The following is a 26,535-nucleotide window of genomic DNA, read 5'->3' as shown; positions in this document are numbered from 1 at the left end:
TTTTTCAAAACACATGGCATTATTTCATTGGCTATCCATGCCACATCAACATTATCATTGATTTTGGGTAAATCTCCTTTAAAACCCAAAAATGCCCATATTTTATTCAACTTCAAGGATTGCACTCACTTGGCCCACAAGATCTTCACTTCAAGAGGCGGATTCATGGTCTACATTTCCTTTTCATCAATTGGGTTCATAATCCACGACATCCTCAACATCAATATATGAACCGGGCTCAAGCAATGAATCAAAGTTCATGGCCAATATTATCTCTCTCATACTCGTGGAAAGCAGTTTTTCCAATGAAAGCCCATATTTACACAAAACGACATCAATGCCCATGACATGTTATCTCATCAATTCCCACGGTAAGCCATCTCATCTTCAGCTCATGATTCAAGCTCATTAGTCTCTATGGGAAAACTTTGGAAGTCATGGTTTGGAGGGCCAAAAAGTATGTTTAGTAAAATTCCAGTGGTTGAAAGTTGATAAAAAAAACATGTTGCTTGGCATGTCTTCTCCAACTCCCTAAATTCTAACGGGATAGTGTGTAGCGGGTAACATCTAGTAAGCCTCTCTTATCACATAACACTTAAAATGATAAAACTCCCCATTGCTCTTTACCTAAAACTTAATACCCATCATATAACAAATACTCAAAAGCTCTAGCCATCTAAATCCTAACCAAGTAACTATTCATTCAATCTCTAGTTGTTTTCATACGAATTTAGAAACCTAATCATATTATTTCACATAAACTACATTACTATTTTTAGCTAAAATCTAACTCAAACACATGGCTAAATTTAATTGGCTGTCTTTAATCTCCAAATATAAAATATTCATGATATCTTTGATGTCCAATTTCAATCTGCCATAATCTTAAACCTGATTGAGCATTAAATATAAGGTCAACCCAAATATTCTCCATAGAACTGCCTGAGCAGAGCATTAAATGATTTATTTGCTCACTAAGATTAAGTTACAACACAATGAGACCTTAACTAGATCTCTAAATATTCATTGAATATTAAATTATTAATCAATCATTTGACCGTTACGCATCCTTGGTGTGGTGGTCACTCTACAAGTATAAATGTTTGTGAGGTGTGGGGGGTAAGGGCCGAGGTTTGGGGGGTAGGGGCCGGGGTTTAGGTCTCCAGGAGAGAGTTTCACACATATACACTTAGGTAATGCTAGATTAGGATAAATTAGAAATTCTATCTTATATCAAAAAAAAAAAAAAATCAATCATTTGATTACTTACTAAAAATGTATTGTAATAGAATCATGGAAATACTCAAATTAAGAAACATTTCAAGAAAATCACCAGCAGTGTGTTTAGCACTTAACACTTGGCTGAAATTGACATCCCCAACCCCTTAATGCTCAATCTCAACAACCATCTGCTATACCCAAAACAACAAGATACCATTAAAAAAGATCTTACCATTTTCAATCACAATCCATAAAATAAATGTTGAATATTCTCCCCAACTAACTCCAATCTCCAAGCAACAACTGTCTTATGATAGCTATGACAACTTTCTTAGACTACTTTGACAGTTGTTTTTGAATAGATGTGACAGCTAGTCTAGCAGCCTTGAAATTACAATTTTCCCTTTTTTGGCTAAAAATCAAAACCAACTAAAGAAACTACTCTTTCTTTGCTAAAAATCTTTCTTTATTTGTTGGTCTTTCTTCTAGCTTGATCTGATTTAGTTTCAAACTTGGCTTTATATAAAGAGGACCAAGCTAAAGCCTTAAGGACACCATTCCATACCCCCACTACCCATCTTATACCCATGCTCTTATCTTCCATATTCTAAAAATCGTCTATCTTGCTGCCCATATCTCCAAATACCTAAACACATCTACTTGTTTACTTCTCTTACAACATCTCTTCTCTTAGAAAGCAACATAAGCCATCACCATACCTCATATTATCCATTACAACCCCTCCAACAACTATAATCTCATATCTTTACTATCTTTAACCTATATATCTCTCATAACTCCATATATCTTACAAATTCATTCCTCACAAAATATCCATACATACTGCCTATATCTTTAAACTCCATAACTCGCAAAGTATCTATATACGAATTACATATCTCACAAAATACCCATACATATTTCTCATACATTTTATAAATTACAACTTTCACAAATTATCCATACATATTACTCATATATATTACAAACCCATCTCTCACCAAGTATCCATACTTATCATCCATGCATATTACGAACACTGTATCCCACAACGCATCTATATCTTTTACCATCTCCATACTTCTCAAGAGATATCAAACATTCATACTAAAAGCCTTTGTCATAGAAGGCATAAACTTATAATACTAAAGCCCTTCTCCTAGAAGGCACAAAGACCTCATATTAAAGCTCTTCTCATGGAACACACAAACCTATCTTACTAAAGCCCTTGTCATGGAAGACAATACTATTCATAACTTGAATAATAACTAAAAGAGCATTATTAAGGAAAAATTATTTTAAGTGCATGATAAAGGAGACAAACTTAACTAGCCTCTGCACATCGCTAGACATATTCTTTGTCCCTCCAATTGTACCCATTTTTCCCCTTCAGTCTTGAAGTTATCATGGCATACTACCTCTTCATTCTTGGTGTCAAGCTACTAGAATAATATCACCTCACTGATACTATATAGCTAGAGTTATAAACCATACAAAGATAAGTGATTATGTTTTCATATCTCTAAATTTACATTATTGAGTGCATGATTAGTTCACCTTTAAATACAAATTACTTTAATATTACATAACTATTTAATAAACATGATTTTACTAGTGTTTCACTAATCAACACATATACTAATAAATTGATCTGTCACTGCTGAACATACATTATTTGAACATAGACCATAGTTGAACATAAACCATTTGGCATACATTATTTTGGACTCATCCCAGTGCTAGATATACATCATTATGATCTTTAGCTCATCATTCAATCAAAATATTTTGCTAAAAATACATATTACTTTACTTCAGTAATTATTGCAACCATTAATCAAAGCTATTATATTAAGCATATATTATTTATTTATTTCAACAATTTCAAGATTCTTAGACTTTGGATTTTACTCATTTTGTAGGCCTAAAAATGCAGGGGAAGCCCTTGGACTATGCTACCCAATGTCGAGGTCCGAACTTGACTCCCCAAACAAATTCAAGTCTAGCAAGGTCACCATTCTAGTCGACTGCACGGTTGTCAACATTTTATTGCATTGATAATTGATTTTATTCCACAGTACAAGTGTGAAGCATACGGTAATTCCATGTAATCAGTAACAATTTTACAACAAAATTAGCTGAGACATACAATGCAATGCATTGTCGGCAAAAATGCACACTAGTATGTAGTTATAAGATGTGTCAAATTAAAATCAGAGATTAACTACTCCTTTTGACTTCTCATATCTGCCGTGTATCTCTTTAATTACATCTTTGACTTATGTAACCACGAGCTACTTTATTTCCTAATCGTTAAAGATTATAAATAGGCTTGCTATGTAAGAGTACAATCAGTTTTTTATGTGAATTTAATTTAGTTTTAGACCTGGGCAGAAACTTTGTTACTCTAGTTTCTCTGTAATTCCAGCTTTTAATTTTTAATTTTAATGCAATTCTAGTTCAAGTTCTCAATCAATTGATCTTGATTCCCATCAAAAAGTATGGTATTGCATGGAAGTAAATTAATTGTTCACACCAATCAGAGGGATATATGTGCTCAAGGTAGAACTCTAATTTAGATACACCAAACTCTAGAAGACTATTTGCATTAATCGAAGAAGACCCTTTTTTTTTTCTAGGTTCATACTTATCTCTGCATTGATTGAGGCCGGTCCGACAAAGTCGGCACCTAAAATCAAATATACACACAATTTTCTCGATCTCTAGAAAATCTTTTCCAACCACCATCACCGAGGCTGTTAATGACCATCTACCTCTCTTCTTCAAGCTATGAAAGACAGCAATCACAAGGCTGGCAAGTGGCAATAATATGCAGTTACATTATATTCATATTACTGGTTATTACAAGCTTGAGCAACAATATCGCTCTACTTAAAGTATTCAATATGCTAAAAGTATGGTCCACCCAAATAAGAGACAAGTGGTTGTGCAAAAAAAAAAAACCAACAACGTCTTCAACCAAATTTAGAATCTACAAATCTAGATCAGCAAGTGATATCGAGGTGGTATCAAAATTTAATAAAGTTCAATCAATCAACCTATAGTTAAATTTTCTATCAAGGAAGCAAATTCGGCAGGTCTTAAGTAGATTCTTGTGTAGTGTCTTGTGTCTTTAATCATAACCTTCAAAATGCTTTTAGACACTATAAGTAAGACTTAAAATACATCATAAAGTGTATTTTGAATCAGATTATCCAATACCTAAAAATATGATCCTAGCAAATTTTTTATTTAATTTTCTTTTTTTTAATTTTCTACTCGATTTTTTATTTAATTTTCTATTTATATCAATTAACATTTTATAATTTAATTTTAGACTAAATCCCTATATGTCTTACTTAGGCAAATGCCAAGTAGATTTTTAAAAGAATCTAAGAATAACAACTCTTACATTCGAGGGGAAAAAAAAGGCAATCAGAAAAAGAATGGAAAATAAACAAAAATGAAAATCACAACAAATGGATTAATTCAATCCTAAAAGATTTTGAGATGTCATGATTAGAATTTGGATAAATTATACTAAACCCCCTCAAGGTTTGGGAGATGTCAGAAACCTCGTTTCATTTTTGTAAACAACATTTCATCATTTAAGTAAATGTTCAATAACCATTGACTTGCCATTATTAATTAGTCAAGATACAAAATTTTCAAATTAAAATCTCATTTATAAAATAACCTCAAATAGTGTTCATTATGCATATTTTCTTATTAGGTTATATGATAAGAAAAATCATGAAAAATTGAAAAAAAAAAAAAAAAAAAGTAATAAACTCAGAGTCTAAGTGTCATTCTTATTACTAGAGGAGGTCTCTAATCATTTTCAAAATGTCAAATAAAGTTAGTATAATTTTCCTTTAAAATTTTAAATTACAATATTCATTCAAGAAGATGAAACAAACAAGCCTCAACATTTTGTTTTCCTTTTCATTCAATTATATTTAGGTAATTTATGTTTTTGGTCCCCAAAGTTTAGGCTATGTCAATTTAGTTTCTAATGTTTCATGTATCTATTACTCCCTAACTTTTTAGGGTTAACACTTGTATACTTTAAAAAATGTTTTAACTTTTTGTTAGAATCATAGTGTGTTGGCATATTTCATGCCAAGGTGTTCAAGTAATCTATCATGCAAGTACCTTGTATTTTTGTGAGTATACACTACAAGAATTTTGGTCTTTTGCGACCAATGTTTTAGCGACGACCAAAAAATCGTCACTATTAGGCATACATTAGTGACGAAAATATATGGTCATCGCTAATAAGTGTATTGTAGCGACAACACTAAGGTAGTCACTAATAAGTCGTCGCTAACACCATGGAGGGAATTTTATTCACTTTTGGAAAATGGAGGGAAACTTTTAGCAACAACAATAAATTTTGTTGTGACGACATTTACGCCGCTAAAATAAGGTCTATTTTAACGACGACATCTATCATCGCTAATAATCATCTTTAGTGACGACCTTATGTTTCGTCACAGTTATGTGGCCAAAAATTCATAGTAAATATGTTATATATATGCTTTATTTATCAGTGATGACACATTGGTGGTCGCTATTAGAAGGCTATTAGCGATGACACAACATGTCGTTGCAAATATATCTACCTAAATATAATGGAGGGTAAAATTTTCACTCTCAAAAGGTGGTGGGAATTATTGGAGGGAAGCAGATTTTATATTAGCAACGAATTAGGTCGTCGCTATAAGGGATCTTTTAATGAAGACAAAGATTGTCGTCACTAATATGTGGCCAAAACAATTTTGATATAATATGATTTTTTTTTTTTAATTAAATCCTCCAAATGCCTCTTAAAATATTTAAAATGACATAAATTCCTTTAAAATGTTTGAAATGATTAAAATACCATTAACCTCGTCAAAATGACCAAAATACCCCTAAACTTATATAATGACCAAAATAAACTTGAAGCCTCCAAAGTAATTTAAAACTTTCAAATCCGTTAAAAAAAGAAGAAGAAAATATGAGACAATGGAGGGCTTGTTGCTTCAATATACTCTCAAATCATAATATTACCCATTTGAAACTTGAAGTCGATAAAAATAATAAAAATTGAGAAATTTCTGATTCCACTCAAAATACTAACTAATTCTCATAGTTATCAAAATGTGAATCATATCATGAATCAATTTTTTATTTTTCTATATCATGTGTCATAAGATAGGTATTAGTCAATATTTACCAAACTAATAAATTCATTATAAATATATGAAAGGTATATTCATTATAAATTCATAATATATTCAACTAATAACCAATTCAATAATCAATTATGTAATGATATTTACCAAAAGTAAGTAAATAAATCAAATTAAAATATATTTATAACATACATATTCATATTAATTAAAATCAAAAGTGATAATACATGATATATGAGCCAAAATAATAAATTTTTTCATCATTTTGCCTAATGAATTTTATCTAAGTCAATGTTAACAAGATGTTCATCATTTTCAAAATTATTTCTTTATAAACATTTTCTAACAACTACTCCAATACCCAATAATCCACTGAAACCTTCCCACTAAACCTAATTTCACAAAGTCTAGTGGTCTCAAGACTATCTATTAAGTTTGATCGGGTTTGACCAACTTTAACTATGCCTTTTTATAAATCTAATAGTTTGATTGTGACCATAATTTACTAGAATTAACCTTTCATTACACTCTTCAAGTCCAACGGTTAGATTTCAAATCTAAGTATGGTGTGAGATGGATATGTGTTGTGTATCTGTATGGCTATGTTCTCTTAATCTGACCATTCAATTGGTCTCAAATTTCACCAACACCAATATGTCACCATATTCTTCAATCCTAATGATCAAGATTTGAATATAAATTTCACCAAGTCCAGTGGTCACAGGACCATCTATTAAGTTTAACCGGGTTTGATCAAATTTAACTAAACTTTGACCACCTTTTTCTCTAAATCCAGCCGTTTGATTATGATTATAATTTACTCGAATTAACCTTTCATTACACTCTTTGAATCCAACGATTAGATTTCAAATCTAATGATGGCGTGTGATGAACATATGTTGTGTACATTTATGACTATGATCTCTTAATCTGACCATCCAATTGTTCTCAAATTTTATCAACATCAATATGTCACAATACTCTTCAATCCTAATGATCAAGATTCGAATATGAATTTCACCAAGTTCAATGGTATCAGCACCATCTATTAAGTTTGACCAGGTTTAACCAACTTTAACTAAACTTTGACCGTGCATTTCTCTAAATCCAACCATTTGATTGTGACCATAATTTACTAGAATTGACCTTTCATTGCACTCTTCGAATTCAACAGTTAAATTTCAAAGCTAAGAATGGCGTGTGATGGACATGTGTTGTGTACCTATATAGCTATAATCTCTCAATCTACCATCTAATTGTTCTCAAATTTCACCAACACCAATATGTCACCATACTCTACAATCCCAATGATTAAGATTCGAATATGAATTTCACTAAATCCAATGGTCTCGGGACCATCTATTTAGTTTGATCGGGTTTAACCAACTTTAACTAAACTTCGACCGCACATTTTTCTAAATCCAAATGTTTGATTGTGACCATAATTTACTAGAATTAACCTTTCATTACACTCTTCAAGTCCAACGGTTAGATTTCAAATCTAAGTATGGCGTGAGATGGATATGTGTTGTGTATCTGTATGGCTATGTTCTCTTAATCTGACCATTCAATTGGTCTCAAATTTCACCAACACCAATATGTCACCATATTCTTCAATCCTAATGATCAAGATTTGAATATGAATTTCACCAAGTCCAGTGGTATCGGGACCATCTATAAAGTTTGACCAGGTTTGACCAACTTTAACTAAACTTTGACCGTGCATTTCTCTAAATCCAACCGTTTGATTGTGACCATAATTTACTAGAATTAACCTTTCGTTGCACTCTTCTAATCCAACGGTTAGATTTCAAATCTAAGGAAAGCTTGTGATGGATATGTGTTGTGTACCTTTATGGCTATAACCTCTCAATCTACCATCCAATTGTTCTCAAATTTCACCAACACCAATATGTCACCATACTCTACAATCCCAATGATTAAGATTCGAATATGAATTTCACTAAGTCCAGTGGTCTCGGGACCATCTATTTAGTTTGACCGGGTTTGACCAATTTTAACTAAACTTTGACCACACATTTTTCTAAATCCAACCATTTGATTGTGACCATAATTTACTAGAATTAATTTTTCATTGCACTCTTTGAATCCAACGGTTAGATTTCAAATCTAAGTATGGCGCGTGATGGATATATGTTGTGTACTTGTATGGTTATGTTCTCTCAACCTAACCATCCAATTGTTCTCAAATTTCATCAACACCAATATGTCACTATACTCTTGAAATACATTGATCAAGATTTGAATATGAATTGAAGCATGATGGTCACATGCCATAAGGCCCCATGAGGATTCAGTTATCCTTGTTCTCATAATTTAACCATCCGATTAAAATTATGTTCCCCAAACCTCTAAAATGACCAAAATACCGTCAAAATTTCCAACGGTCTCAGGACCATCTATTAAGTTTGACCAAGTTTGACCAACTTTAACTAAACTTTGACCGCACCTTTCTTTAAATCCAATTGTTCGATTGTGACTATAATTTGCTAGAATTAACCTTTCATTACACTTTTCAAATCCAACGATCAAATTATAGATCTAATTATGGCACATGATGGACATGTGTTGCATACTTGTATGGCTCTGTTATCTCAATCTGACCATCCAATTGGTCTCAAATTTCACCAACACCAATATGTCACCATCATACTCTTGAAATCCAATGATCAAGATTTGAATATGAATTGGAGCATGATGGTCACATGCAATGTGGTCCTATGAAGATTCAGTTATCCTTGTTCTCATAATTTAACCATCTGATTGAAATTATATTCCCCAAATTACTTCCTTTAAAGTTATGTTTTCCCTTGAATCATATATTGGAGTGACAGAAGTATTAGTTCAAAGCACTTCCTTTAAAATTATATTTTCCATAAAAAATACTAATTTTCAAAAATTCATTTTTGAAGGGAAGATACTAGTAGGTTCTCCCTTGTATCAAACATGAGATTTCCAATTTATCTTGACTTTAACCCTTACTAATTGTGGGGTCTTCAAATGGTTTTCAAACTAATGTTTTTTTTGTTTTTTTCCTCTAAAATCAAAACCATCAATCTAAACACGTCTTATTCTTGATGCATGTAAGATATAATGAGACATATGCTCCCAAGGCTATGTAAGTATATTCTAAAATGATCAAAATACCCCCAAAACAACTAGAATGACCAAAATACTCTCAAAACATCTAAAATGACCCAAATACCCCCAAACCTCTAAAATAACCAAAATACTCTTGATATCTCTAAAATGACTAAAAATACCCGCGAAAGCTCTAAAATAACTAAAAATACCTAAAACCTCTAAACTTACACCAAAAAAAAAAAAAAAAAAAAAAAAAAAAAAACTCTCGAAATCTTTAAAATGACCGAAATACCCTGAAACCTTGAAATATCTAAAATGACCAAAATTTACTAAAATGAACAAAATACTCCTTAAACTCTTAAAAGGCCAAAATTTTCATTTTAGAGGTTTCAGTGGCATTTTTGTCACTTTAGAGGTTTTAGGGTATTTTGGATATTTTAGAGGTTTTGAGGTTATTTTAGTAAATTTTTAGATTTAGGGTTATTCTAGTAGTTTTGTGTGCATTTTGGTCATTCTAGTTGTTTCTAGAGTATTTTGGTCATTTTGGAGGTTTTAGGAGTTTTTTTTTACATTCACAGTACATTTTAGTCATTTTTGTGGTTCTAAGGGTATTTTGGTCATTTTAGTGGTTTTGAGGTATTTATAAGTTTCAATGTATTTTTGCTTATTTTAGAGGTTTCGGAGGTATTTTGATTATTTTTTATGTTTCAGGAGTATTTTGGTCCTTTTAGAGGTTTAGGGGTATTTTGGTCATTTTAGATTTTTGCGGTTATTTTGGTCATTTTAGAAGTTTCGAGAGTATTTTGGGTCATTTTAGAAATTTTGGTAGTATTCTGGTCATTTTAGTGATTTTGGGTTTTTTTGGTCATTAAAAAAAATTTGGGGGTATTGTGGTCATTTTGAAGGTTTTAGGGGTATTTTAGACATTCACAGTACATTTTAGTCATTTTGGTTGTTCCATTTTTATTTATTTTTTTTTTCATTTGAGTAGTTTCGGGGTATTTTAGAGGTTTTTTGGTTTTTTAAATTTTAAGTTATTTTCAAGAGTAAAATAAAATTTATTAGTTTGGACAATTTTGTCAATTTATAAATTATTGTATCTCCACCAAAAATTTTATTAATAAAATATAAAACTATATTGTGACTAAAGAAAATAGTTTGTCACAATATTGTGTTTTAACGAAGGCAACCTAAGTCTCTCACAATAGATGGCCTATTATGATAGTTCCTCAAAAAATAAAAAAAAAGATGGCCTATTGTGACAAGTTAATGTCACAAGATATAGTTTTTTTGTCACAATAACTCATGAAATGTAAATAAAAATAATAATAATAAAGTAACTGAATTAAAGTCCCATGAGCCATGATCTCCAACTCTTTCTCGGTCAGTACCCAATTACCCACTTATCACTCATCATCTCTCTCCATCCCCCTCACACACCCACTGAACCTGTAGGCTTACTGCGAACCATCTCTTTAACACCTGCAGAACCTGTAGATCCACTGCCGCTGACTAGGGCTGTCCAAGGACCCGCCAGAACCGACCCACCCGCCGCCGTCGACCGAACCCAAACCGAACCGACTGCTCCGGCGGTCGGCGACGGATTTCATTCTCCAAAACCCGAGATCAACGGGTCGGAGATCGGATCTCCTCCTCTCAAATCCGAGAAACCCGATCCGACTGACCCATCATATTCCCGGCAAGTTTTGAGATTTTTTTGGGTAGATCCAACGAGTTTTGAGTTTTCTTTGGGAATATTTAAGCTAGATCCGGCGAGATTTCACTAGATCTAGCCAGGATCTTGCCGAAAATGGCCAAGATCTCACTGGATTTGGCGAGATCTGGCCGGATTTCTACCGTTATTCAAAATTTCCTCGTCGGATTCTGTCATTTTTCATATTTTCTTGGCCGGATTCTCGCCGTTTTCCAAATAATCAACCCCGACCGAGACCCGACCACTTTCCAACAAGAACCGTCCGATCCGATCCAATTTTCTGACTGGTCGGCGACGGGTCTGAGAAATTGGAACCCGACCCAGACCGACCCGTGGTCACCCCTACCGCTGACCATCTCTTAGCCACTTTCCAGGTATTGTCTCTTTCTCTCTTCTCTCATTTGTGTTTTCATTTTTTTTTTTTTCCTTTACTTCTTGTTCGTATTAGTGTTAGTAATGTTGGCTCGCTTTTCAATTTTTTTACAGATTTCATATTAAAGTTTGCTCCAATCAGTGGGACCTTAGGTATGACTTTTCTTTTTTTGTTTTGTTTTTGTCATTAAATTAATAAATATATAATATAATAAATCAAAGATCGAGTTGGGATTTAGCTACCGTACTACATGCCTTAATTGCTAATGGTTTTTTTTTTTTGGTGATTAATGCTTATGGTACTACGAATATGTGCTTCATTCCAACTTAAGCCTAGACAACTCACTGAATCCTTCTGCTTATATATTTCATTGACTCTGAAAAAACAATTGCTTATATATTTGACAATTGCACCCCAAAAAAAAGAAAAAAAAGTTGTTTGACAGGGTCATTTAAAACGTGTTTGGGTCCTTTAAAATGTGTTTGTATTCATCACTGTGTGGAAATTTCAAGAAACTCCAGAATTTGATAACTATTTATAAAAAAAGGCACAATTTTTTTACTAAAGTTTCTGCCTATGTACTATCTAAAACCCTTAATGTAAATGTTGGGGAAAATTTTTTAAATCCCCTTAATGTCTATGTGTGAATTAAAATGAGTGACTATTAAGTAATAGCAATATTATGGAAACAAAAAAAATTCTAGCAAGTACCACATAAACACATCCACCAAAGAATACCAAATTTTATGTGAAATACCCTAGTGTGGAGGGAAAAATCACGGGATAACTCTGAAAAATATTCATTGTGAAATAGAAATTACAACTCTCAAGTTTGTGCTAAGCTTAAGTCCACAATAAATTGGATATATGACAAATAATCTCAAGAATAAATACAATCTCACCACAAAATCAATAGCCAAATCTTCCTCTGAATACTCCCACTCTCCCTAATTGTAGCACTCAAAAATTCTAAGAGAACTCCACCAATTTTTCTTCCTTATGTGTGTAGCTTGAGCAAAGAAAAATGTCACATTTTTCTTTTTCACTCTCTCATATTCTCTCTCATACTCTCACTGTGTATCTCTATATTTCTTCATTCAGACTGCACCTCAAATGGCTGAATATCTCTACGTGTTTCTTGCTTGCTCTGTGGAACTCACAATACTTTAGCTCTCTCTCTCTCAGTGTGTTTCTTCTCACAGTCTGGCCAATTGGCCTTTGTTGGCTTCAGCCAAAAACCAACGTGTCCCACCTCAAGTCATGTCTCATTTAATGAAGGCTGACTTTTCTACAAGCTTGCAAGACATGCTCATTTAGAGCTTTGATAAGGTGTGGGCTGGACCCATGGTGCTATGATGCACCTAACAATAAATATATAGTTTGACTATTGGCAGGAAAAGCATTCCATAGCTGGCCTAGGCAGTACTCTTCCAATTGTCTTTGTGTGCACTATTAAGGTAGTAATTGGATACATCGTCTTTTTATATTGATTCCCCTAATTAATTCACACTTACATGAGGATCTAAAATAGTGACATACTAATATTGCAGGGGATTATAAGCTCAAAATTTATACATTATTTTTTTTTTTTTTTTTTGATGAAATTTATACATTATAAGAGCTTGGCATTGACATCTGCAACATTTTTCAGCTATAGCTAAATCTCATTCTTGCCGTTACCTTCATCTTGACTATCTCAATTTGGTATGATCATGTTTCTCTCAAAATTAATTTTATTAAAGAAATCATTTTCATGGTGTTAAAACTTTGTTACTACATGTGTATTAATTCTATAAAAGAAGTCATTTTTATGGTGTTACAACTTTGTTCCTAGATGTGTAAAATATAATCGAAAGTCTCAAATAAATTAATTAACTACAGCATTGTATAGTAACTAGTATATAATTTTATTTCAATTTGTTTGAAATCCACGTATGCGCTGGGGTTGGGATACTCAGTAGTTATTATAAGACCTTATGATGCTTGGCATTGGCTTATTTACCTTGACATTTTTTTTTAATAATGGGTATGTCTTAGGGGTGTGCATGGGTCGGGTTGGGTCGGGTTGAGGGGATTTTTTGACCCAACCCACCATGGTGGGTCAAAAAAAACCCAACTCAACCCAACCCATCACATAAGTCCAACCCAACCCAACCCAACCCACGTGGGTCGGGTTGGGTCGGGTTGAACCCATGGGTTTGAAAATTTTTTTTTTATTATTATTAAATTGAGTAGAAAAAAAATATTAAAATATTAAAAAAACCTAAAGATTAGTATTAATGTAACTCCTTAAAGGCAAATAACATTAATGACTAAACAACAATAGTAATTTATTAGGATTTGTGTAAACTAATTGGCTTTTATATAGGATGGGAAGAACTGGCTATTTAAAAAAATTTATTAATTATATAATATATTTTATATATATATATTAAATTAGTATTAGTAGGAGAAACTAAGGAAATGCTGCTCTACAACTGTTTTTTTTTAATTATTAAATATATAATATATATTTAAATATATATATATATATATATATATAAAAGTGTCCTACAATTGATTTAAAAAAAATTATTAAATATAAAAATATATTTTAAATATATATTAAATATGGGTGGGTCGGGTTGGGTTTGGCGGGTTTGTAATTTTATGACCCAAACCCAACCCAACCCGCCATAAAATTTTTTTTTGTAACCCAACCCAACCCACCAAGCCTTAAAAACCGACCCAACCCGGCGGGTCGGGTTGGGTTGGGTCGGGTTTGGCGGGTCGGTGGGTTTTCTGCACACCCCTAGACTATGTCTGAATTAAAAATCTTGTGGTCCAAAAATTCCAAACTTCATCATTCATTTTCACTTCTCATTGCTTAGTCATTTGATCATTTATTATTTTAATTTTTCTTTTAAAAAATATTATATTTTTAACTCACTATTGGGTTCTTGGAGCTACCATAGAGTTCTCTATCCTTTATTTTGTCCCACTTTTTCATTTGATGCTTGGATTTGTATTCAACTCAAAGCTATTGCTGGTATTCCTATAAAGCGGGCTAGTTTACAAGAAGTAGCAACCTTGTGAAGAAAGTTGGGTTATACTTGGTAAGTAGTTCACTTCTATTACATCTATGAATTATCATTTAGCTTTTTAATAATCTTATTAGTTGTTTTAATTGTTACAACATGAAATATTAATGCATGTAAACTCTCTTGTTGATAATACTTGAATGATGGAAAATTCTCTAGAATAACTTACTAAATTCAATTGTTAGAGAACTTGTTTAACTCATTGACCCACTTCTTCTCAAGTAAAAAAGTGTTTGTTGAAATTAAGATAGGAACATAAAAATGGATAAAATAAAGTTGGATGCATGAACAAAATAAAGAAGATAATAGTGATGAGGTATATCAAGAAAGTGAATTTATTAGGGTTAATGTAATAATTCAACAAGAAAATGATGAAGACTCAACTCTATTACATAGAGATGATGTGACAGCAATAAATTTGGGGGCCTTAATAGTTGTTGATGATATATATGTACAACTTGATGAAAGTATGTTCATCAATGATGACTTGTCTAATGAGGAATGAGATATGTAAGGTTGAATTTATTCAACCATCTAATTGGCTTTATTCCGTGCCAAATTTGCTTGTATTTCAGCATTTAGTAACCCTGTATTTAGGTGGGTTTGTTGTAAGGGTAGTGAGTGAGATAGAGTGAAGTTTGCTCAAAACTGTGCAAGAAAACAGAGACTCGCGGCTGAGCCTCGCGGGTGACTCGCGACTGCAAGCCACCAAACGCAGCACACGTGCCAAGCATGCCAGAAGGTGAACAGTCATGCTAGCTGGAGCACTACAGGACAAAACAGGACAACTGGCCATACGGTTATCTCGCGACTGGATCTTGCGACTCAGTCAAGTCGCGAGGTTAAGCCGTGAGCCACTCCTATTTTGTAAATCCTGACGTTTCACATTCTTCTCTTACTCCAGTATAAATACCCCTTTTATCCACAAAAGAAAGAGAGCTTCCAAAGAGAATTTTGAGAGAGAAACCCTAAAGAAAAACAAGATTAATTCACCCACAATCTAAACATTAGAGTCTCTTCAAATTCCTCAACTCTCTTCCTCTCCATTGTCAAATCCTTGAGAGGCTTTTTACCAAACCTTGTTCTCACCATATTCATCACTGTGAGAGGGTTGTTTGGATTTCTGGGAAGCAGTTAGGAAGGAACCAATCTACATTGGTTGATGCTACGATCTAGTAGCGGAATCCGAGAAGTTAGAAAAGAAAAAGGTTCAGCACAACCTCGTTGGAGCAAGAAGCTTGGAGGGCTTAGGTACACTGGGTAGATTAGGCTTGGAGGGTCTATTACTGTTCTTGTATCCCAACTACATTTTCTAGTGGATTGTTTACCGCTTGGAGGGCGGTGGAGAGGTTTTACGCCGAGAGCTTCGGTTTCCTCTTCGATAACACATCGCGTGTTGTCTTTGTGTTTGCATCTTCCTTCCCTTTTATCTTTGCCTTTTATTATTTGCTGTGGGTTGTAATTTTAATTTGGCTTAGATAATTTATCCAATTCTATATTATAGCTTATGTTCATTTTCCGCACTCTAGTTGTTTGACATAATGCTTGAATTGGTTAATTTATAAATTGGTGGTCTAAACGTTCAAAGGTGTTTTTACACATATTTGAACTTTCAATTGGTATCAGAGCGGGTACACTTGTTGTGGTTTTATTACCTAAGTGTGATCTTAGACCCCTGTGTTGTGGTAGCTGTTATGGAAAATACCATGCTAAATTGTAGCTTAAGTGTTTGTGAGAATGACTCTATGCATATGTCTGAAGGGTGTTTTACTAATGATCTTGTAGAGTTGTTAAAAACTAAGAAACATGCTAGGATATTTGTTCACATGCTGGAATATTTTGAAAATCAGAATCATGTCTTACACAGTACAATATCTGAATCTAAATCATTGATTAAGAAATATAAAAGAAAGAATAGAATGTTGTGTGAGTTGATTGAGAATCTGAAAATGAAAAGTCAATCAAAAAGAAGCATGAAAACTGATAATGAGTTTTTGTTTGAAGGTCAAGAATGTTTGTCTCATGTGAGCTTATTTGTCCATACCTCATTGAAGGTGTTTAATGCATGTTTGTGGTATCTTGACAGTGGTTGTTCTCGCCATATGATAGGGGACAAGTCACTGTTTAAGACACTCAAAGAAAAGGTTGGTGACTATGTGACCTTTGGGGATGGAAGTCATGCCCAAGTCCTAGGCAAAGGAACTATTGAAATACCTGGATTACCGCTGTTGAAGGATGTGTTATACATAGAAGGGCTGAAGGCAAATCTGCTGAGCATCACTCAAATTTGTGATGATGATTTCCTGGTACAATTCTCTAAGAAGGGATGCTTGATCATCAATGAAGATGGGATTCAGGTTTTGGAGGGAAATCGGACTACAGATAACTATTATGGAATAGTCCCACGGCACCCATTTCGTACAGAAGTGCTCGTGTGGATATGTTGGAGCTGTGGCATCACAGATTTGGGTATGCCAATTTCAAACAAGTAGCTAAAGTCTCCAAACTTGAAGCAGTTGAGGGACTTCCTAAGTTTGGAAAGGTGAAGAAGACCGTTTGTGATGCATGCCAAATGGGAAAGCAAACAAAGGCAAGCCATCACAAGGTGAATGTGATTGCTACTTTTCGGTGTTTGGAGTTACTTCATGTTGATCTAATGGGGCCTACCAGAATTGAAAGCCTAGGGGGAAAGAGATACATTATGGTCATTGTGGATGATTACTCAAGATACACTTGGGTTGAATTCCTTAGAGAAAAATCAGAAGCATGTGATAGGTTGGAGATTCTATGCAAGAAACTACAAAACGAAAAAGGGATCCATATTGCCAAAATTAGAAGTGATCATGGTAGGGAATTTGAGAATGCAAGATTCGAGTCTTTCTATGAAAAGAATGGAATCAAAAGAGAATTTTCAGCCCCCAAAACTCCACAACAAAATGGAGTGGTAGAGAGGAAAAATCGGGTGATTCAGGAAATGGCAAGAGTCATGTTGCTTAATAAGCAAATACCTCAAAAATTTTGGGGAGAAGCTGTCAACACCTCGTGTCACATTGACAATAGAATATTTTTCCTAGTAGGAACAAAGAAGACCACCTATGAGATTTAGAATGGAAAGAAGCCTAGGGTGAAGTATTTCCGGGTGTTTGGAAGTAAATGCTATATTCTAAATGATCGGGAGAATCTTGGGACGTTTGATGCGAGAAGTGATGAGGGTATTTTTCTTGGGTACTCTACTACGAGTCGAGCGTATAGAGTTTTTAACAAGAGAACTAAGACAGTGATGGAGTCCATCAATGTCAAGATTGATGATGCCTTATCTAAGGTGGAGATGATTGATGATGAAGAAGGGCCGAGCACCAAAGAGCCCAATGTTGAGGTCGAAGCTCTTGATATAGAAGGTGAAGAACCTACACCAGAAGAAGAATTGACTCCCATCAACCCAAGAATGGAAACGAGATCGATGTCTAGAACATCAAGTCCTCTTACTCCTCCAGAAGTCCATCCTCCTATCTCTCGAAGTGATGAAGTCTCCACATCAAAGAAGCCATCTTCAAGAGTAATTAAGAACCATCCGGAAAGCAACATCATAGGGTCTCTAGATGAAGGTCTTCGCCTCAGAAAAGGAAACATCCTGTTAGCCAATCATGTAACATATCACTGCTACCTTGCGCAGTTTGAACCAAAAAGGGTAGAAGAGGCCCTTCAAGATGAGAATTAGGTTGAGTCAATGCATGAAGAGCTGAATCAGTTTGTGAGGAATGATGTGTGGGAACTTGCTCCAAGGCCTGAAAACGTTCATGTCATAGGCACAAAATGGATTTTCAAAAACAAAACTGATGAAGATGGAGAGATAATTCGAAACAAATCTCAGTTAGTAGCTCAAGGATACACTCAAGTAGAAGGAGTAGACTTTGATGAATCGTTCGCTCCTGTGGCAAGACTTGAATCCATTCGAATTCTCATATCCATTGCATGCACTTTGAACTTCAAACTCTATCAAATGGATGTAAAGTGTGCATTTCTGAATGGATATTTAAATGAAGAAGTGTTTGTTGAGCAACCAAAAGGATTTGAGGATCCTCACTTTCCAGATCATGTATTGAGATTGAAGAAAGCCCATTATGGCTTAAAACAAGCGCCTAGAGCTTGGTATGATTGGCTTACACATTACCTTCTAGATAGAGGATTCAAAAGGGGGTATGTCGACCGAACTCTGTTTGTCAAAAATGATGAAGATTATCTCCTTGTGGCACAAGTTTATGTTAATGACATAGTGTTTGGGGCAACCATTGAAGATCGTGCTATTGAATTTTCTGAGGAGATGAAGAAGGAATTTGAGATGAGTATGGTGGGGGAACTCACATTTTTCTTGGGTCTTCAAGTCAAACAACAGAAGGAAGGTATATTTGTTTCACAAGAGAAGTATGCTAGAAACATTGTCAAGAAGTTTGGACTAGACTCCAAAAAACATGCCTCCACTCCCATGAGCTCATCCACTAAACTGAATGTTGATTCTTTTGGAGTAGAAGTAAGTCCTACCTTGTATAGGAGTATCATTGGGAGTTTACTCTATCTTATAGCCAATAGACTGGACATTGCATTCAGTGTTGGCGTTTGTGCCAGATACCAAGCTAATCCGAAGGAATCTCACCTGACTGCTGCTAAGCGAATCATTCGATATGTGAATGGTACTTCAAACTATGGTCTGTGGTATTCAAAAGACTCAAATGCTTGTCTTGCCGGGTATTCAGATGCTGACTGGGCTGGCTGTGTAGATGATCGGAAAAGTACTTCAGGCGGCTGTTTCTACCTTGGTAACAATCTTGTCTCGTGGATGAGCAAGAAACAAAATTCCGTGTCTCTATCTACTGCTGAAGCAGAATACATCGTCGCTGGAAGTTGCTGCACTCAGCTTCTTTGGATGAAGAAATTACTTCATGACTATGGAATTCCTCAAGAGACGATGTGTGTCTTCTGTGACAACACCAATGCCATCAATCTTTCCAAGAATCCTGTCCAGCATTCAAAATCTAAGCACATAGAGATACGTTACCATTTCATTCGGGATCTGATAGAGGAAAGAGTTGTGTGTCTTGAGTTCATACACACCGACAATCAAAAGGCGGACATCTTCACCAAGCCTCTCGATGGTCCACGGTTTGAATCACTCCGTAAGACCATTGGTGTTGGTACAATTCCTTGACTCTCTTGTGTGATGTGTGCCTCACATATTTATAATATGATAAGCTTGTTTGTGTTGGGACACACACTTCTTTGTTAGCTCTTTGTGCAGCATGATTATTGTTTGTTTGTCTATTTGTGAATTCTGTTGCTCCTTTTTATGTTTGATCATTTTTTTTGTTTTGTCAAAAATCCAAAAATCACATAAAAATTAGAAAATCAAAAAGTTTGATTGACCTTGTTGAGCTTTTGTTTCAAAACTTGTTTTGCCTTATACCTTTGTGCTAATGGCTTTGTGCATTTTCGAGCATTGCTTGTTTCTTTGCACTCATATCACTGTGGGAGAAATCTTGAAATCTATATGATTGTTGTAAATAGATCTTCAAACTTGTCATGAATGATTAGTGAATGGTTTTGATGATCTTGAGACATGCATAGACTTGTGTCTATATATCTCTCCACTCTTTATTTTTGTTTTTGCTAAAAAGAGCTCACCAAATGTAAATCTCCAAATGAAAAGAGATATTGAGCTGCAAAAGCCTGTCGCACATTCTAGTATTCGACTAGGAAAAAAGGTAAGCAACCTAAAATTAAAGTGATTGTTTATTCAAAAAGCCAAAGGCTAGTTCATTAAAGTGAAATATCAAATATGACTCTCACAATGAGAGGTGATTGTCTCAAAAGATCAAAATGATCAAATGTTTTGATTGAAAGAGGAGTCAAATGTAAAGCTCTAAGATATGTTATCAAGTTTTGTAGGAGGTCATATATACATATTTCTATAATTGAGATAGATCACATGATCTAGTGCTAATTGTGTATGCCTTGGTTGAATTGATCATTGAAACTTCACATTAGACTAAGGACTATCTTATTGTTGATATCCACACACAACACACAAGTTTATGTTCAATAAATGCCATAATCATTTGTGTGATTGTACTTGATGAAATGTGTTTTCACATGCTCAATTTTTGTTAATTCAAACACAAAAAGATTTTTGAGTGTTTTAGGTGTTTTTGGAAAAGTATTTTGTTTAAAAATCTGAAAATTTCAAAAATCCAGTTTTGCCCTGTTTTGGCGACTCAGTCGCGAGTAAGTCAAGTTGCGAGCCTCAATCGCGTCTTCGCAGGTCATTTTTGGCAACTTGTTCGCGAGTGGAAGGTCCAGTCACGAGGGTTACTCAGAGATTTTCGCAGCTCAGCTCACGACTTCCTCACAGGTAGACCTTCCAGTCGCAAAAAACACTTAAAAAAATTTTTCAAACTTTTGTCTTTGAGTGTTTTGGCGGCTTGAACTGGCGACTCTCTTCAGTCGCAAAAAACGCGTGTTTGGCAAAAATAATGGTCGTTTTTAAATCTTTTTCAGTTTTCCCTCGAACTTTTGTGACTGTTCATCTTCTCTCTCAACTGTCTCCTTCCCAAATACACTGTGCCTCCATTTTCGAACTCCATTGTTGCTTCTTTTCAGCTCAAAATCTTCAAGTAACAGGTATGGGTTTTCTGTCTTGAACTTTATTTTACTTGTTTTTGTGCTTTTCCCTCTAGATTATTCACATTTGTTTATGATCTTGAGCTAGATTTTTGGTTCGACTGTTACTCTTTGTCCATGCTTCGCCTGTGGTAACTATTGATTCAGTTTTGAGCTTTATTATGTTGTTGATTTTGTTCTTCATCATGTGCTTAGCTAGGGCTTGTTATTTGTTGGTTTCTCATCTTGTCTGATCCGTTGTTGATGTGTTGATTCAAAATGTTCCTGTATTGACTGTGTGTTTTTCTAAGTTGACTGTGTGGTTTAATTTGACCCACTCTACTGTGTAGCTACATTTGGGTCATTTTTGTCCCTCATTGCTATTTTCTGGTCATTTTCATCTAGATATTAGGGTTTCTTCATTATCCCTAAATTACCACTAACCCACTACTAATAATGTCTGTTGGATTGTGTTCTGTCATTTCCTTTATTCATGATTCAAACTAGACATGTCACCATTCAAGAAAGCAGCTGTGAAAGGAGGCAGTTCCAACGGGAAGGAACACGTCATTGATGTTGATGACTACCCACCTCAAACAAAAGAGACTCGTTCTTCATCAAAGAGATTCGATCCCGACAAGTTCAGATCCTATCAGTCTCATGAGAATTATTTCCAGAATGCTACACCATTACTAGAAAGAACTGTGGATCAATCATCACTTCATGACACTGACATTCCGAAATGGTTTGCTCACAAGGACTGGAATTACCTTCTCTCTGATCTAGATGACGCGTATAAAGATTTGGTAAAGGAATTTTATGCCAACGTGATTGTGGAAGAAGATGAACTTAAGTGCTGGGTTAGGAAAAAAAGCTTTTCAGTCTCTCCTGCATATTTGGCAGAAATACTTCACATCAACAGACCGATATTTTGACACTCACCGATTTATGATGATCTTTGTCCTGATGAGGAGCTTCTCAAGGAAAGTCTTGGACAAGACTTGGAGTTCTCACCCAATGGAAAATCCATCAGTGTTTCCTCACTTCCTCCAAAACTGAGAGTGCTTACCATTGTGATGTTTCACAATTTGTATCCTTTATCAAGCACTAGGTATATGAACCTTGGACGTGCTTTGTTTCTTCATGATCTAATCTCTGATGTAGAAATTGACATCTGTGCTCATATCTTTCATGTTCTACGAAAAACGGTTCTACGAACTGAGTCCCGAACATGCATTCCTTTCTGCTGTCTCATTTCAAGGATCTTGAAGCTCAAGGGAATTTATCCAACGGCAGATGAATCTCCTATCTCGAAACCTAGTCCAATCAACATGCGTACATTCAATGCAAGCACTGGACATAGTCGGAAGAGAGCCAAACCAGAAACTTCCGCATCTCACAGTGCCTCTCATTTTAGCACTCTCTCCCTTGATGAAAAACTTGATCACATTGTATCCTCTGTACACGAGTTGAATACAAAGATGTCTGGACTCACATCTACTCTACACCATCACAACACTCGATGGAATATGAAGTTTACCTCACTTCAAACTCAATTGGATCAAATTCAGAGAAAGCTGGAAGAGGATGTATAACCTATTCCATGACAAAAATGGGGAGTGATAGGCCTGATCAGAAGGGGAGGATATTACCTAAGGGGGAGTGTTTTTGCATTCTTCTTCAGTTTAAGTTGATATATTGTGTTTTGTACACTGATATATTGTGTTTTGTACCCATGTGCTTATGTAAGCTTTTAGGGTTAATGTTTTTATGCATATTCTGTAGGCGTTATGGTTTGTACCTTGTTTAATGTAACCTTTTATGCTATGTTGAAATCAGTACCTCTATCTAAATGTCTTGCATTTTGATTTATGTACTGTCACTCTTGTGCCCTTGTAGGATTGTTCCTAGATGCATATACTTAGTGTATTATGCATTGGTTGAGTGTTGAGCATACAAGTATCTTGCTTTGTTCTTGTTAACTTGTATGTTCATGTGTTCATTCCAAGTGTGAATGAGCACTGTGATCACTACCTTGTGGTGTTCACTTGGTTGATCAAGCCATGATTTGATTCTTCACTTCATCTTTGCTTGATCACCTTAAGCTTATTTCATATGCATTTTATGTTTTTCTGCATACAATGATCATGGTGTATTGTTGTGTTTCAGGAGTTTCATATTCTTATGATTCAAGTGCTTCACAACTTCTAGAGTTAGGTGTGAGTGAGTTTTGTTCAACTGTTCCCAACTCACATGTTAAGTCTAGAGTCTGTTTTAGGGTTTTGTCACGGAATAGCCAAAGGGGGAGATTGTAAGGTTGAATTTATTCAACCATCTAATTGGCTTTATTCCGTGCCAAATTTGCTTGTATTTCAGCATTTAGTAACCCTGTATTTAGGTGGGTTTGTTGTAAGGGTAGTGAGTAAGATAGAGTGAAGTTTGCTTAAAAGTGTGCAAGAAAACAGAGACTCGCGGTTGGGCCTAACGGGTGACTCGCGGCTGCAAGCCGCCAAACGCAACACACGTGCCAAGCATGCCAGAAGGTGAACAGTCATGCTAGCTGGAGCACTACAGGACAAAACAGGACAACTGGCCATACGGTTATCTCGCGACTGGATCTCGCGACTTAGTTAAGTCACGAGGTCAAGCTACGAGCCACCCCTGTTTTATAAATCCTGACGTTTCACATTCCTTTCTTACTCCAATATAAATACCCCTTTTACCCACAAAAGAAAGAGAGCTTTTAGAGAGAATTTTGAGAGAGAAACCCTAAAGAAAAACAAGATTGATTCACCCACAATCTAAACATTAGAGTCTCTTCAAATTCCTCAACTCTCTTCCTCTCCATTGTCAAATCCTTGAGAGGCTTTTTACCAAACCTTGTTCTCACCATATTCATCACTGTGAGAGGGCTGTTTGGATTTCTGGGAAGCAGTTAGGAAGGAACCAATCTACATTGGTTGATGCTACGGTCTAGTAGCGGAATCCAGGAAGCTAGAAAAGAAAAAGGTTCAGCGCAATCTCGTTGGAGCAAGAAGCTTAGAAGGCTTAGGTGCACTGGGTAGATTAGGCTTGGAAGGTCTATTGCTGTTCTTATATCCCAACTACATTTTCTAGTGGATTGTTTACCGCTTAGAGGGCGACCGAGAGGTTTTACGCCGAGGGTTTCGGTTTCCTCTTCGATAACACATCGCGTGTTGTCTTTGTGTTTGCATTTTCCTTCCCTTTTATCTTTGCCTTTTATTATCTGCTGTGGGTTGTGATTTTAATTTGTCTTAGATAGTTTATCCAATTCTATATTATAGCTTATGTTCATTTTCCGCACTCTAATTGTTTGACATAATGCTTGAATTGGTTAATTTGTAAATTGGGGGTCTAAACGTTCAAGGGTGTTTTTACATATATTTGAACTTTCAAGATACAAACTCTAACCATGAAGAAGAAATATATAGTGATGATGATGTTTTAAGCTCAAATCAAGAAAAAGATTTATCTAGCAATGATGAATCTATTGGAGATCTTTGGGATGAAGATTCAGTTGAGTTTTGATGCAAGTTAAGTTTTGTTAAATACATAAAGATTTCAAATCTTCTCAGCTATGGTATTTTTGAAAAATAAAAATGTTAAAGTTTTATTTGGATATTAAAACTATTTTGTATGCATTTTTGTCCTTTACTTTAGTTGACCTTTACATTTGTTTATTCTTTTTATTTCAGGTTAAAATGTCGCATGCCTTGGGCTACTGGTGATTTTGAGGGGAGATACATTTCATTGCAAGCTTGGTTGTATATCTTCTTGAAGAATTTGTTATTATTTGATTTGTATTTGAGATGGTAGATTTGAATTTATTATGTATATGATATTGAACTTGGGTATTGTTTTTCCTTATTAGTAGTTATTGATTGAGCCATTGTTAAGCTTACATGAGTATTTGTGATTGAAGATTTATGATGTGTGGGATTGTGGTTTCTGATTTTTTATTATTTCTCATTAGGTACCCATGTAAATTTCAGAATGTAAATTTTAAAGAAAAAAATATATAAAATATTATTAGCGACGACATTGTCGTCACTAATATTTTATCATATCATTAGTGATGACAAACAATATCATCTCTAATATGAAATTTTTAGTGATGACATGTTTGTGGTCACTTATATATCGTTATCTATGACGATAACAAGTGTCGTCGCTAGTAAAGATATATCAATGACCACAAACATGTCATCATTAATAATAATCAATTAGCGATGACAAAAAAATTTGTCACTACTAATGAGATAGTAGCGACGACATTTCGTCTTGGGGTCTCGAGTTATTTATGACGACAACTGTCACTATTAGCGACAACTTTGTTGTCGTTAATAGTATTGTATTTGCGACGACATTAATATCGTCGCTAAAAAACTTTTTTGTAACCAAATTCGTTTAACGAAAGTTAGCGACAACATTTTTCGTCACCAATATAATTAGCGACGATATTTAAAGCATTAGCGACGACTATATGCCGTCGCTAAAGACCAAATTTCTTGTAGTGATATGTGTATGTAATTGGGTTGAGGGTTAATGCATCTAAATTGAAGTTGTATAAGATGGAGTTTCTATCAAAAAAAATGGAGAACCTTTCTGGCAAAATGGCACATGATAGCATTTTGAAAAGCATTTGAGGCCATGATCTCACGAGACTTGGTCGACCAAAATGGTCAGAACACGAGAGAATTTGTTACAAACTCTTCTACTATTTCAACTTTTGCCTAGCCTGTGTGTACCTCATTTTCAAAGAAATCGAACCCTAATTCCCTTCTAAAGGTTGAGAGAAACCCCATGAATATTGAATGAAACGGTATCAATTCTCTCCACCTTCTCCCTCTTACTTACCATTGCCAAATCTTTGAGAGGAAATAGTACCCATCACTACCTCTTAGTTGTGAGTATTGTTGGAGTCTTGGGAAGCATTGGAGCACCACATAATCAGCCATGGTGACTTGAAGTTGCAGTTGGAGCTCAACTGCTGATTCAGATTCTAGAGTAGAGAAAGGACTTGCGGATTCAGTTGCGAGTAAGAACTTGAATGTCTTGTGTACATCTTTACTACAATACATGAAGGGTTATGTAGGTAAATTGTACTGCAACTATCTATTCTAGTAGATTGTTTTCGGCAGTGAGGCTGTGAAGAGGTTTTTACCCTTGTTACTTAGATTTCCTCTTCAC

At 34.8% G+C, this 26,535-nt stretch overlaps 1 long non-coding RNA gene across 1 annotated transcript; it reads left to right on the top strand.

The window, feature by feature from the left end:
* The first annotated feature begins 11,572 nt into the window (after positions 1-11,572).
* LOC115979204 lies at positions 11,573-25,117 on the top strand. The gene is made up of 4 exons (XR_004088982.1): positions 11,573-11,594; positions 11,707-11,745; positions 14,613-14,688; positions 25,041-25,117. It is a non-coding gene; the product is annotated as an uncharacterized LOC115979204 (long non-coding RNA).
* Positions 25,118-26,535: the final 1,418 nt, after the last annotated feature.

The sequence above is a fragment of the Quercus lobata genome, chromosome 3 (assembly GCF_001633185.2).
Source record: "Quercus lobata isolate SW786 chromosome 3, ValleyOak3.0 Primary Assembly, whole genome shotgun sequence".
Taxonomy (NCBI): Eukaryota; Viridiplantae; Streptophyta; class Magnoliopsida; order Fagales; family Fagaceae; genus Quercus; species Quercus lobata.
This window is presented reverse-complemented; position numbering and strand designations above follow the sequence as displayed.